Consider the following 16,045-nt stretch of genomic DNA (forward strand, 5'->3'; position numbering starts at 1 on the left):
TCCAGATACAGTGGACCCTCGACCAACGATATTAATCCATTCCAGAGAGCTTGTCCTTAGCCGATTTTGTCGTTACCTGAATTAATTTTCCCCATAAGAAATAATGGAAATCCAATTAATCTGTTCCAAACAGCCAATAGTATTAAAAAAAAATAATGGTTTTTTCATGAAATATACATTTCCCTACAAAGAAAATAATGAGACATGCACAATAACTACATAAATAAATGCTAAAATGACACATACCTTTATTAATGAGTATTGATGAGTGATGAGACACTGTTTTTCTTGAACACTCTGGGATTTTCAGTGATACATGAGTAAAGGCATCACTTTGCAATCCCCACTCTTAAATCTCTCAAACCAACCTTTGCTGGCCTTAAATTCACCAATATGAGCACTAGTTCCAGGCATTTTTTCCTGTTCACCTGGGTGTTAATCGACTGGTGTGGGTCACTTCCTGGGGGACGAGATTAGGACCCGAATGGAAATAAGTTAGACAGTCCTCGATGGCGCACTGACTTTCTCGGGTTATCCTGGGTGGCTAACCCTCTGGGGTTAATTGTTTCTCTGTAATTCTTTCTCGTTAAGCCACACCAACAACACTCCACATCTTCGAGTAGCACAGCTGACTGTGGTGCAGCAGCAGCAGCAGCTGACTGTGGTACATCAGCAGCTGATGGTGGTGCAGCAACAGCTGACCATGGTATGATAGTATTTGTGCACACATACAGAGGTACAAAAAATACAGAAAATAGCAGTATGCCAAAGCCACTTATACTATGCATAGCATTACGGGCTGGCTTAAAATTAACTTAAGATGAACTAAGCAATGATGACATCGGTGATAAAACTTTAATGTAAACAGATTACTATAAAGCACAAGTGAGTATTACAAAGACAGGTCATATGGTTGTATGCATTGTTGTACATTCAGTAGAATGGAGTATTCTGTTAGGTAGTGTATTTAAAAAAATAATAAAGTTAGATTGGGTTTTAGGTTTAACATTTATGTGATATAATTGTGAGAAACATTTAAGATATACAATTTATAAGGTTCAGTTATTCAGTATTTATTTGGTTTTGGGTGAGTAAGTGATCTTTGAGAAGAGACTTGAATTTATAAACAGGTAGTGTTTCTTTTATATTTACAGGTAATGAGTTCCAGATTTTAGGGCCTTTTATGTGCATTGAGTTTTTGCAAAGTGTGAGATGGACACGAGGAACATCAAAGAGTGATCTGTGCCTTGTGTTATGGTCATGTGTTCTGTTGAGGTTGGCAAGGAGATGTTTGAGGGGAGGGTTAATATCAGAGTTAAGTGTTCTATGTATGTAATAGGTGCAGTAATAAGTATGAATGTTTTGTATGGTGAATAGGTTTAGTGTATTGAATATTGGTGGAGTGTGCTGCCTATAGTGAGAATTTGTTATCATTCTAACTGCAGCCTTTTGTTGGGTAATTAGTGGTCTGAGATGGTTACTTGTTGTTGAGCCCCATGCACAAATTCCATAGGTGAGATAGGGGTAAATAAGAGGGTGATATAGGGCCAGGAGGGCTGACTGTGGAGCATAGTACCGTATCTTCGATAGTATGCCTACAGTCTTGGAAATTTTCTTAGAAATTTGTTGTATATGTGTATGAAATTTGAGTCTATTATCAAGGTGGATTCCTAAGAATTTTCCCTCTGTTAGCTTTGTGATAGGTGATCCGTTTATCATTATGTTAAGAGGGACATCTGTAGCTCTGTTACCAAACTGAATGAAGTAGGTTTTGTCAATGTTTAGTGTAAGTTTGTTAGTCCTCATCCAGGTAGATATTTTCTGTAATTCTGTATTTACAGTATTGGCTAGCGTGACTGGGCTCGGGTGGGAGAAGACGTATGTAGTGTCATCTGCAAATAGTGTGGGTTTGAGTAATTGCGAAGCATTTGGTAGGTCATTTATGTATAGGAGAAAGAGAAGAGGGCCAAGGACACTTCCCTGTGGGACACCAACTGTAATTGGTTGTGCAGAAGAGTTTGCCCCATTTGCATACACATATTGGCTTCTGTTGCTGAGGTATGACTTGAGGTAGTTGAGGGAGTGCCCTCTTATACCATAGTGTGACAATTTTACGTGGAGCAAGTCATGGTTAACTGTATCAAAAGCTTTACGTAAGTCAATGAAGATCCCCAGTGGGACTTCTTTTTTCTCTATTGCAGTGTATATATGTTATAGCATGTGTATAATAGCATCATTAGTATTTTTATTTGGCCTGAATCCAAATTGGCAGGGGTTGAGTATGTTTTGGGAGATAAGGTAGGAGTAGATTCGTTTATGAATTAATTTTTCGAAGATTTTTGAGAGAGGGTGTAAGTTGGATATTGGCCTATAGTTATTCAACTCTGTTTGGTCTCCTCCTTTGTGGATCGGGGTGACCCTTGCTATTTTGAGTACTGTGGGGAAGGTGGAGGATTCAATGGATTTGTTAAAGAGTGTTGCAATGATTGGTGATAGAACTTGTGACACTTTTTTGTATATAAAGGGTGGTAAGGTATTTAAATCTCCTGCCTTGTTTTTTAGCGTGTTGATAATAAGGGAGACTTCGTATGGGTTAGTCGGAGCTAGGAACAGTGTGTTCGGGTAGTTGCCAGTGAGGTAGTCATTTGGTGGGGTATCTGAGCTTGGGATTTTATTGGCAAGGTTTTGTCCTATAGTGGAGAAGAAGTCATTGAGTCTGTTTGCTGTTTCTGTTGGTGGGAGTTGGGGTTCATCTGATTTTGCTAATTTTATTTCGCTATTTCGTGATATCTTTTTTGTTCCTAGAATTTCTGATAGGGTTTTCCAGGTCTTTTTTATATCACCTCGTAAGTTGGATAATCTGTTCTCATAGTACAATTTTTTTGCCCTTCTTATCAGGCTGGTTAGGATTGACGAGTAACGTTTTGTTTGGTCTCTGGTTATGTGACCCATTCTGTACTGTTTTTCATATTGGTGTTTTGTATTTATGGATTTGAGAATGCTGGGTGTTAACCAGGGACTGTTCAGTCTCTTAGCTGTCATCTGTTTAGTTTTTTTAGGGCAGTGCTTGTTATAGAGGTATTGGGTCTTTTTTAGAAAATTATTAATACATTCGTCAATATCTGTATAGATTTCTAGCTCAGTGTGCCAGTCAGTGTTTGCTAATGCTGTTGTATTTCAATAGTATTTCTCACCCTTTTTACCACAGGCACTAGAAACTTTCATTTGGCCCATGGTGGCTTATTTAGCAGTTACAAGCACTAAAAACAATGGAATACAAAATGTATCACATATATGCATTGAACCATCTGCCCTGACTTGTAAACAATGGCACACTAGCTGAAGGCAAGACAGCTGAGGTGCTCAGGCTGGACGGACAGGCCGATGCATTCGGGGCGAATGTTGTTACCTGAGTTTTTCACCGTTGGTCAAGCCAATATTTTCTACTCAGAAATGCATCGTTAGGCGATTTTATTGTTAGACGATGCCAGCATTGGTCGAGGGTCCACTGTATAATGGAGAGACATGGTGCTTACAGAGCTCCCGGATAATGTAAACAAACTGGTCGGGCATGGTGATCATATTAGAAAGTCAGGTAGGGGGAGCCATATAGAGTTTTGGTCATAATTTGAAATGACTTTATTAGTGGAATGCCATAAAGCAGATCCCTACTGTTTACATATGGCATTAAGCCATTCAATGGCATTAAGCCATTCCAGACAGCAAGCCGTTAGTCGAATTTGCTGTTAGTCAAATTAATTTTCCCCTTAAGAAATACAGTGGACTCCCGAGTTTCGTGATTAATCCGTTCCAGAGAGCCCGCCGAAGGTTGAAATTCATGAAACTCGAAACCATTTTCCCCACAAGAAATAATGGAAATAAAATTAATCCATTCCAGACACCCAAAAGTATTAAAATAAAATATTTTTTTCAAATTAAATAAAGATTTACATAATGAAAACAATCAGAAATCAAGTACATACATTTAAAAAAATAATAATAACATTACACTTACCTTTACTGAAGACTTCTGCGTGAATGGAAGATGGGAGGAGGGGATAGGAGGAAGGTGTACACTATTTTTTGGAAGGAGAATCTCCTTCCATTAGGACTTCAGGTATGAAGTCCATATCTGGCGTTACTTCCCTTCTTCCTTTAATGCCACTGGGACCAGCTTGAGAGTCACTGGACCCCTGTCGCACAAAATATCTATCCAGAGAGGTCTGTTTCTGGCATTTCTTTAAGATTTGTCTGAAGTGGGACACAACACTGTCATTGTACATGTTGCCAATACGGCTTGCAACAGCTTTGTTAGGGTGAAGTTCATCCATAAATGTTTGCACTTAAGTCCACTTTCCACAAATGCCCTTAATCTTTGAAGAAGGCACCTTCCTCCATCTCTCTTCCCCCTCCTCTGCAGCAGTTTCCTGAGCTGTAATCTGTTGCTGTTGCAGATGAAGCTCTTGCAGCTCTTCAGTGGTTAGCTCTTCCCTGTGGTCCTCCACCAGCTCTTCCACATCCTCAGCACTCACCTCCAACCCCAGGGACATCCCCAATGCCACAGTAGTTTCCACAACTGGCATAGGTTCCTTAGGGTCAGCCACAAACCCTTCAAAATCCCTCTCTTGTACACAATCTGGCCACAGATTTCTCCAAGCAGAGTTCAAAGTCCTGGAAGTCACTCCCTCCCAAGACTTACCTATAAGGTTTATGCAATGGAGGATATTAAAGTGATCTTTCCAGAACTCTCTTAGGGTCAATTCAGTGTCTGAGGTCACTTCAAAGCACTTTTGAAACACTGCTTTGGTGTAGAGTTTTTTGAAGTTTGAAATGACCTGCTGGTCCATGGGCTGGAGGTGAGGAGTGGTATTAGGAGGCAAGAACTTCACTGTGATGAAACTAAACTCCTCCACTATTTGCTCTTCCAAGTCTGGAGGATGAGCAGGAGCATGGTCCATTACCAGGAGGCACTTGAGTGGCAATTTATTTTCCAGGAGGTATTTCTTCACACTGGGGCCAAACACTTCATTAACCCTTTGACTGTTTTGGTCGTATATATACGTCTTACGAGCCAGTGTTTCAGATGTATATATGTATACTCAATAATTCTAGCTGCTTCAAATCAAGCGGAAGAAAGCTGGTAGGCCCACATGTGAGAGAATGGGTCTGTGTGGTCAGTGTGCACCACATAAAAAAAATCCTGCAGCACACAGTGCGTAATGAGAAAAAAAAACCTGATCGTTTTTTTGGATTAAAACGCCGACTTTGAGGTGTATTTTCGTATAGTATTTATCGATGTATTTGCGTTTTCATGGTCTTAGGTGATAAAATGGAAAACATATTACAGAAATAGAGATGATTTTCATTACTTTGACGATGAAAACTACCTTGAAACTGAGCTCAAAGAAGCGGAAATGTTCGATTTTTACCAATGTTCAGGAGTAAACAAATCACACCACACGTCCAATACACGTCAACTGGGGAGTCTAATATTCTTTCACTAGTGCACTGATATTATTTATACCATTTTTACAATAATGCAGTAGTCTGCATAACAGTAAATTTTGTATTTTTTTGTATGAATAAAAAATCAAAATAGAAAGCAATAATAATATAAGAGGGGCCTAGAGATGTGACTAATGAACAGAGGATATGTTATTTTAGTGCCAAGAATGTCTACCTTGTTTATTCTGGACCCTATTTTGAAATTGGCATCTTTTTTAGTTTGCGTGAAATTGGCCAAATTGACAATTTCTGACCACAATATTGGGAGTCCAAATTGGTAAATGGGAGGTTTCTTGTACTCAGCTGATAGATAAAATGGAGTTCTAAAGAAATAGCTATGAGTTTCGTCAACTGGAACAACGGAATTGGCTGAAAATAGGGCTCAAAGTCGGCAAAATCGCCGATACCCACATGTCGCCGAGATCGCTAACTTCGCGGGAGCGTAATTCCATGAGTTTTCGACCAAATTTCGAACTTTTGGTGTCATTACCATCGGGAAAAGATTCTCTATCATTTCATAAGAAAAAATAAATTTTTTTTTTTTCAAAAATTTATCGACATAGAATGACAGTTTCAGAAAGGGGCCTGAAACAGTCAAAGGGTTAAACCAGCCTAGGAAAATTCCCCTTGTGACCCATGCCTTACTGTTAGCCTTCTACATCACACACAAATTACTCTTGGCAACACTGTATTTCTTGAACACTCTGGGATTTTCAGAGTGATACACCAGTAAAGGCTTCACTTTAAAATCCCCACCAGCATTACTATAAAACATGAGAGTAGGCCTGTCTTTCATAGGCTTGTGTCCTGGGAGTGCTGCTTCCTCCTGTGTGATGTAGGTCCTCTTTGGCATTTTCTTCCAGAAGAGGCCTGTTTCATCACAATTAAACACTTGCTGGGGTTTGAATTCTCCAGTGTCTACTCACTCCTTAAACTCCTGTACAAACTTCTCAGCTGCTTTTTTGTCAGAACTGGCAGCCTCACCATGCCTTATCACACTGTGAATGCCACTACGCTTCTTAAATCTCTCAAATCAACCTTTGCTGGCCTTAAAATCACAAGCATCACCACTTGTTGCAGGCATGTTCTTTACGAGATCGTCATGCAACTGCCTTGCCTTTTCACATATTATCGACTGCGTAACACTATCTCCTGCTAGCTGTTTTTCGGTAATCCACACCAACAATAACCTCTCCACTTCTTCGAGGATTTGTGATCTCCTTTTTGTCAGCATATCCACCCCTTTTGTAACAACAGCACACTTTATTTCCTTTCCTTTCGCCACGATTGAAGTGATGGTTGATTGGGACTTGCCATACATCCTGGCAAGCTCTGTAACACACACTCCACTCTCATATTTTTCAATGATTTCCTTCTTGAATTCGATCGTGTTCCTCACTTTCTTTACCAAAGGGCTTGCACTAGCTTTCCTTGGGCTCATGGTGACTTATTTAGCAGTTGTAATCACAAAAAACAATGGATTATTATGTATGAACCCACGGGGTGATGGTCATGTGTTGGTAAACAATGGCACACTGAGCGTGAATGGGGTAGGAGACTGGCTTTGTGTGCGCGGTGACGGGCAGATGGGTACCGGACGGTCACCGAAACAAGTTTTTCACGAAACTCGAGGCCAAATTTTTCCAAAAAAACTCGCCGAAGGTCGAATTTCATGAAAGTCGAGGCTGCCGAAACTCGAGGGTCCACTGTAATGGAAATCCAATTAATCTGTGTCAGACAGCCAAAAGTATTAACAAAAAATATTTTTTTTAAAGATTAAATATGAATATACATTCAGAAAACAATGACAGATAAATATAAAGCACTAATAAAATGGATAAATGAACATTTAACATCACACTTACCTTTATTGACTTATGTTTACTGACTCGACTTGTTGGTGTATGACTGACACGTAGGAGGCAAGAGGAAGACAAGTTTATTATGCTTCAATATGATGCTAATATCATCTCTACAGCTTATTTATCTATCACAATTCATCTAATATGACATTATAAACAATATTAATAACATGGAAACATGATATATACTCTAGAATGAATAAAATATGTCGTAATGTTGGTGTATGACAAGACACGTCGGAGGCAAGAGAAAAACAAGTTTATTATGCTTCAGTGTGATGCTAATATTGTCTCTACGGCTTATTTAACTATCACAATTCATCTAATATGACATGATAAAAAATATTAACAACATAGGAACATGATATATACTCTAGAATGAATAAAATTTGCCATAATGTATGAGAGGAGTAAATGATGTAAGTGTTATTGTTGGGTTTAACCCTTTCAGGGTCCGTGCTGTAGATCTACAGCTTTACGTTGAGGATCCAAACCGTAGATCTACGCCATGAGCTCAGCTCACTCTGATAAGCTGTGAGCGGTAAATTTGGGCCTAGATATGAGTGAATACATTTATGTGGTATGTGTGCACCATATAAAACAAATCCTGCAGCACACAGTGCATAATGAGAGAAAAAAACTGAGATGGTAATTTTCGATTAAAACAGCAACTTTGCAGTATTTTTTCGTATGTTTTTTATGGTTGCATTTGCGATATCTTTTTCTCATTTGATAGAATGGAAGATATATTACAGAAATAGAGATGATTTTGATTAGTTTCAGTAATGAAAATGGCATGAAACTGAGCTCAAAGTAGCGGAAATATTAAATTTTTGCCGATGTTCTAGAGTAAACAAATGACCTCACACATCTAATACACACCAGCTGGTGGGTCTGATATACATTCACAAATCTGCTGATATTATTTATACAATTATTACAATATTGCATGACAGTAAATCTTCTATTTTTTGGTTTGAATAAAAATTCATTATGTGAATTAAAAATCAAAATGGAATTCATTTGTAAAGCCTGAAAACATAACTAATGAACAGAGGAAATGTTAGTTTAGTTCCAGGAATGCCTGCATTGTTTATTCTGGACCCTATTTTGAAATTGGAATACTCTGAACTTTGCACTAAATTGGCCTAATTACCAATTTCCAGTCACTTTATTTTGTAGTTGAAACAGTTGAGTTTGCGATTTCTTGTGCTCAGTCGATAGAATGGAAGTAATACTAGCGAAATAGCTAAGAATTTGGTCGACTGGAATAAGGTAATTGGCCTAAAATGGGAGTCAAAGTCAGCAAAATCGCCGATGCATAAATGTCGCTGACACATTAAAATTCGCGAGAGCATAATTTCATTAATTTTCCATCAAATTTCGTATTTTTTGTTTTATTACCTTCAGAAAAAGATTCTCTACCATTTCATAAGAAAAAATAACAAAATTATTTTTTTAAAATTCTTGGACACTGGTGTGCACTTTGAAATTTGGCATCTGGACCCTGAGAGGGTTAAGGGCCGCCACTGAAGGAAGCTGTGTTCGTGGCAGTGGAGGATTTTGCCAGTACCACCATCATACTTAAACAATGTATGTAGTTTATAAATAAGAAATATTTACATTTTAATTTATAAATAAGAAATATTTACATTTTAAATTATAAATAAGAAATATTTACATTTTAATTTATAAATAGATAAGTTTATTCAGGTATACACAAATACAGTTACATAGATTATCATACATACTATCGAAGATACGGTACTATGTTCCACAGTCAGCCCTCATGGCCCTATATCACTCACTTATTTACCCCTATCTCACCTATGGAATTTGTGCATGGGGCTCAACAACAATAAACCATTTCAGACCACTAATCACCCAACAAAAGGCTGCAGTCAGAATGATAACAAATTCCCACTACAGGCAGCACACTTCACCAATATTCAAAACTCTAAACCTACTCACAATACAAAACATACATACTTATTACTGCACCTACTACATACATAGAACACTTAACTCGGATATAAACCCTCCCCTCAAACATCTCCTTACCAACCTCAACAGAACACATGACCATAACACATGGCACAGATCACTCTTTGATGTTCCTCGTGTCCATCTCACGCTATGCAAAAACTCAATGCACATAAAAGGCCCTAAAATCTGGAATTCATTACCTGTGAATATAAAAGAAACACTACCTGTTTATAAATTCAAGTCTCTTCTCAAAAATCACTTACTCACTCACAACTAAATAAATACTGAATAATTGTATCTCATAAATTGTATCTCATATATGTATCTCATTATTGTATCTCATAAATGTCAACCTGTGACCCAATCAAACTTTGTTACTATTTAACTTCATTACCTAACAGAATACTCCATTCTACTGATTACACAGCAACACAGTAAATGACCACATGACCTGTCTTTGTAATACTCATTTGTACTAAATTGTTATCTGTTTTACAATAATTTTTGTACCACTGAATATATCATTGCTTAGTTAATCTTAAGTTAATTTTAAGCCTGCCCATAATGCTCTGCATACAAGGGGCTTTGACATGCTGCACTTTAAAAATTGTATTCCTTGTACTTCTCTGTATCATTTTCAAATTAATAAATAAATAAAATAAATAAATAAATAAATAAATAAATACATAGCAGCATGTGTAAAGTACCTAGGATAACCCAAAAAAGTCAGAGTGACTTACGTATTTCCATTGGAGTCCTTTTATATTTACACTTAATATATTTACTTTTATGCTTACACTTTTATATTTACACTTACCTTGGAGATGTTAGTTTAGTTAGTTTGATGGAGGAGATACTGGCAGAGGGTTAGGGTAGTGGAAGATAGCAGGCCGGCGTATGTTCAGCGGATGTACACACATCCAATAACATTATAGAGTTACTTTCGTGTTGTTTTTCTATTGCTTACTCGTTTAACTTACTTGCTACACTGTTACTTCTACACTTTACCGCTGGCTGGCACTATAGCCTTTATCGATACCTGCTGCTTTAGTATCGTACATATCGTAGAATCACTGAATCACTGCAGAAGTCACATTCTCCCCTCTCTCTTCCTCCTCCACTTTGGTATGAGTTTTTTCTTGAATTTTATTGTGTTTCTTTCCTTCTTTATCACAGGGCTGGCACTAGAAACTTTCTTTGAGCCCATGGTGACTTACATAGCAGTTACAAGCACTAAAGACACTTGTGATGAATAATGATGGAATAATACAAAATATATCGCAGGTACACTTGGAATTGACCAAAACGGCTTGTAAACACTAGCACACTGGCTGTGCATGGAGTCTTGGAGTGGCTAGGCCTTCCCAGGCCCCGCTCCAGCCCCTTGGACAAGTTCGGGATGAACGTCGTTAGATGAGATTTTTGCCATTGGTAGAGCCATTTTTTCACGCCAAAGAACGCCGTTAGACGAATTTGCCATTACTTGATGCTGCCGTTAGTTGAGGGTCCACTGTACATGTATATATATATATATATATACACACACACACACCTACCATCCGACTTACGACCTGCTCGACTTATGACCACTCGACTTACGACCGTGTTTTTTATGCTAAATTTCTGGGAAATAAACAACTATTTGTGTTGTACACAGTGTTTATCCTAAACATTACAGTATAAAATACAGTACTAACAGCATAAAAAGTAAAGTAAAACATGAAATACTAAAATAAAACAATAAAATAAAGTCATTACAAAAATGCTTTGTTGATATTCAGTAGTCAAGTTCGACTTATGACCTTTTCGACTTACGACCGGTTTCTTGGAACCGAACTCGGTCGTAAGTCGGAAGGTAGGTGTATACATACATACATATATATATAGATATATATATATACATACATATATATATATATATATATATATATATATATATATATATATATATACAGTGGACCCCCGCATACCGATGGCATCACATAACGATTAATCTGCATACCGCTTGCTTTAATCGCAAAAATTTTGCCTCGCATACCGCTTAAAAACCCGCTCACCGATTTTCGTCCGAGACGCGTCCAATGTGCGGCCTGAGCCACGCTCACATGTTCCGCCGGTGGCATTGTTTACCAGCCAGCCTCCGCGGTAACATCCAAGCATACAATCGGAATATTTCGTATTATTACAGTGTTTTCGGTGCTTTTTCTGGAAAATAAGTGACCATGGGCCCCAAGAAAGCTTCTAGTGCCAACCCTACAGCAGTAAGGGTGAGAATTACAATAGAGATGAAGAAAAAGATCATTGATAAGTATGAAAGTGGAGTGCGTGTCTCCGAGCTGGCCAGGTTGTATAATAAACCCCAATCAACCATCGCTACTATTGGTGGTACAGCTGCTGCTGCTGCTGCACTGTCAGCTGCTGCTGCTGCTGTAGCATCGTCTGCTGCTGCTGTAACATCGTCTGCTGCTGCTGTAGCATCGTCTGTTGCTGCTGTACCACCGTCAGCTGCTGCTGCTGCTGTAGCATCGTCTGCTGCTGCTGTAGCATCGTCTGCTGCTGCTGTAACATCGTCTGCTGCTGCTGTAGCATCGTCTGTTGCTGCTGTACCACCGTCAGCTGCTGCTGCTGCTGTAGCATCGTCTGCTGCTGCTGTAACATCGTCTGTTGCTGCTGTAGCATCGTCTGTTGCTGCTGTACCACCGTCAGCTGCTGCTGCTGCTGTAGCATCGTCTGCTGCTGCTGTAACATCGTCTGTTGCTGCTGTAGCATCGTCTGCTGCTGCTGTAGCATCGTCTGTTGCTGCTGTACCACCGTCAGCTGCTGCTGCTGCTGTAGCATCGTCTGCTGCTGCTGTAGCATCGTCTGTTGCTGCTGTACCACCGTCAGCTGCTGCTGCTGCTGCTGTAGCATCGTCTGCTGCTGCTGTAGCATCGTCTGTTGCTGCTGTACCACTGTCAGCTGCTGCTGCTGCTGTAGCATTGTCTGCTGCTGCTGTAGCATCGTCTGCTGCTGCTGTAGCATCGTCTGTTGCTGCTGTACCACCGTCAGCTGCTGCTGCTGCTGTAGCATCGTCTGCTGCTGCTGTAGCATCGTCTGCTGCTGCTGTAGCATCGTCTGTTGCTGCTGTACCACCGTCAGCTGCTGCTGCTGCTGTAGCATCGTCTGCTGCTGCTGTAGCATCGTCTGCTGCTGCTGTAGCATCGTCTGTTGCTGCTGTACCACCGTCAGCTGCTGCTGCTGCTGTAGCATCGTCTGCTGCTGCTGTAGCATCGTCTGTTGCTGCTGTACCACCGTCAGCTGCTGCTGCTGCTGCTGTAGCATCGTCTGCTGCTGCTGTAGCATCGTCTGCTGCTGCTGTAGCATCGTCTGTTGCTGCTGTAGCATCGTCTGTTGCTGCTGTACCACCGTCAGCTGCTGCTGCTGCTGTAGCACCGTTGTTGGTGTGGCTTATTGAGAATACCAAGAAACAATTAACCCCAGAGGATTTGCCACCCAGGATAACCCAAAAAAGTCAGTGTCATCGAAGACTGTCTAACTTATTTCCATTGGGGTCCTTAATCTTGTCTCCCAGGATGCAACCCACACCAGTCGACTAACACCCAGGTGAACAGGGAAAAATGCCTGGAACTAGTGCTCATATTGGTGAATTTAAAGCCAGCAAAGGTTGGTTTGAGAGATTTAAGAATCGTAGTGACATACACAGTGTGATAAGGCCTGTTCTGGAAGAAAATGCCAAACAGGACCTACAGTACTCAGGAGGAAAAGGCGCTCCCAGGACACAGTGTCTCATCAGTCATTGCTGCATCTTCAATAAAGGTAAGTGTCATTTATTCTTCATTTAGTAGACTAGTACATGCACAATATATACTGTGCATGTACTACTCTACTATTGTGCATGTATCCTTCTCTTTGTGTGTAGGAAAATGTATATTTCATGTGGTAAAATTTTTTTTTTCATACTTTTGGGTGTCTTGCACGGATTAATTTGATTTCCATTATTTCTTATGGGGAAAATTCATTCGCATACCGATTATTTCGCATAACAATGACCCCTCTTGCACAGATTAAAATCGGTATGCGGGGGTCCACTGTATATATATATATATATATATGTATGTATATATATATATATATATATATATATATATATATATATATATATATATATATATATATATATATATATATATATATATATATATATATATATATGCAAAACAACCACTCTGAAAGAATAGAGAAATTCCAAGCGCTTTCGTGACTACTCACATTATCAAGGAACTATGAAAGTGAAGCATCCAAGGAAGCTATATAAGGGGTCCGGCCAGCACCTCACTATCAGATCCCACAACGGTTAAACACGTGACGCGTGGTGAGCCAACTTGGATAGGTCCTTTGCACAACTCACCCCCAAGCTATTCTACCCAAGAAAATTTAAAAATTATTTGTCCAGTGTATTATTAAATTCTTCCCAAATTCTATTAATTATAAATGGATCTAATTTATATAAACCAAAGGAAATATTCATATTATTGTCAAAACTGCTTTTTATGAAACAAGATTCAATTATATTCCTGTCGACCATGGAATTGCTTGATACTACTTTCTCAACTTTTTGAAAATCAATTGGATGGTTATTCATGTAAGAGATTTTAACCATCCAATTGATTTTCAAAAAGTTGAGAAAGTAGTATCAAGCAAGTCCATGGTCGACAGGAATATAATTGAATCTTGTTTCATAAAAATCAGTTTTGACAATAATATGAATATTTCCTTTGGTTTATATAAATTAGATCCATTCATAATTAATAGAATTTGGGAAGAATTTAATAATACACTGGACAAATAATTTTTAAATTTTCTTGGGTAGAATAGCTTGGGGGTGAGTTGTGCAAAGGACCTATCCAAGTTGGCTCGCCGCGCGTCACGTGTTTAACCGTTGTGGGATCTGATAGTGAGGTGCTGGCCGGACCCCTTATATAGCTTCCTTGGATGCTTCACTTTCATAGTTCCTTGATAATGTGAGTAGTCACGAAAGCGCTTGGAATTTCTCTATTCTTTCAGAGTGGTTGTTTTGCATATATATATATATATATATATATATATATATATATATATATATATATATATATATATATATATATATATATATATATATATATATATACATAGCATGTATCAACCGCCCAGGGAGGTACTACCGTCCTGCCAAGTGAGTGTAAAACGAAAGCCTGTAATTGTTTTACATGATGGTAGGATTGCTGGTGTCCTTTTTTCTGTCTCATAAACATGCAAGATTTCAGGTACATCTTGCTACTTCTACTTACACTTAGGTCACACTATACATACATGTACAAGCATATATATACACACCCCTCTGGGTTTTCTTCTACAGTGGACCCCCGGTTAACGATATTTTTTCACTCCAGAAGTATGTTCAGGTGCCATTACTGACCGAATTTGTTCCCATAAGAAATATTGTGAAGTAGATTAGTCCATTTCAGACCCCCAAACATACACGTACAAACGCACTTACATAAATACACTTACATAATTGGTCGCATTCGGAGGTAATCGTTATGCGGGGGTCCACTGTATTTTCTTTCTAGTTCTTGTTCTTGTTTATTTCCTCTTATCTCCATGGGGAAGTGGAACAGAATTCTTCCTCCGTAAGCCATGCGTGTTGTAAGAGGCCACTAAAATGCTGGGAGCAAGGGGCTAGTAACCCCTTCTCCCGTATAAATTACTAAATTTAAAAATAGAAACTTACATTTTTCTTTTTGGGCCACCCTGCCTTGGTGGGATACGGGTGGTTTGTTGAAAAAAAAAATATATAGTATATACAGTGGTACCATGACTTACGAGTGCCCCAACTTATGAGATTTCCGAGTTATGAGCGGTCGCTCGGTCGATTTTTTGCTTTGAGTTGCGAGCCAAAATATGAGTTATGAGTGAGCCTGAAGCTACCACTAGTTGGCGCAGTGAACGCCACAACATGTGCCCAGCATTCCAGCATGTTGTGCAGTTATTTTGCCAAATTTCTTTTTTCTAACCATGGGTCCTAAGAAAGTAAGTGCAGAGGACAGTGCTGAGAAGAAGAGGATGATGACCATTGAATTAAAACGTGAAATCATAGAAAAACATGAGCGAGGTGTGCATGTAGTTGACTTGCCGAGGCAGTACGAGCATGTTAGTACTTCGCTGATTTACTTCCGAGATATTCACCCAAAAACAGGTATTACAACCCAGGAGTCCAAATGGCCTGTTATCCTGGGTGTAAAGGGAGCAAAATAAACACAGCAGAAAATTTTGACTTATATTATCCTTCACCAATTTAGAACAGCAATATGTACACTATATACACTATGTACAGTGATAGGTATTAGTGCACTCCACGGTAAGCAAGGCAGAATAGAAGCCACAAGAGAGCAGACCGTGCTTCAACCAGCTCTAGAATGGGAATGACAAGGGCAGACAGGAGAGTGGTACCCACATAACCTCTGCGATTGCCAAAACCATCTTCTTATTGGCTGGAACCTGCTTACTAGTTGAACGACTGGGCCCCATCGTCAACTCTCAGTCACCTGGTTCGCTGGCTGGGGGAGATAGCCTGTAAATGAGGGTGTGTACATGCGCCGAATAAAGTACTTTTTTGCATGCCACACCCCCACCCCGAGAAGGCTCAGGATTAG

At 39.3% G+C, this 16,045-nt stretch overlaps 2 protein-coding genes across 5 annotated transcripts in view; both read left to right on the top strand.

Annotated features, from left to right (window-relative positions):
• Positions 1-16,045, top strand: part of LOC128696308 (synaptic vesicle glycoprotein 2C-like) — a 494,702-nt gene that overhangs the window by 401,622 nt on the left and 77,035 nt on the right. The gene's annotated exons all lie outside the window — the stretch shown is intronic.
• Positions 1-16,045, top strand: part of LOC138852687 (uncharacterized) — a 335,885-nt gene that overhangs the window by 242,805 nt on the left and 77,035 nt on the right. The gene's annotated exons all lie outside the window — the stretch shown is intronic.

Source organism: Cherax quadricarinatus, chromosome 14, assembly GCF_038502225.1.
Source record: "Cherax quadricarinatus isolate ZL_2023a chromosome 14, ASM3850222v1, whole genome shotgun sequence".
Taxonomy (NCBI): Eukaryota; Metazoa; Arthropoda; class Malacostraca; order Decapoda; family Parastacidae; genus Cherax; species Cherax quadricarinatus.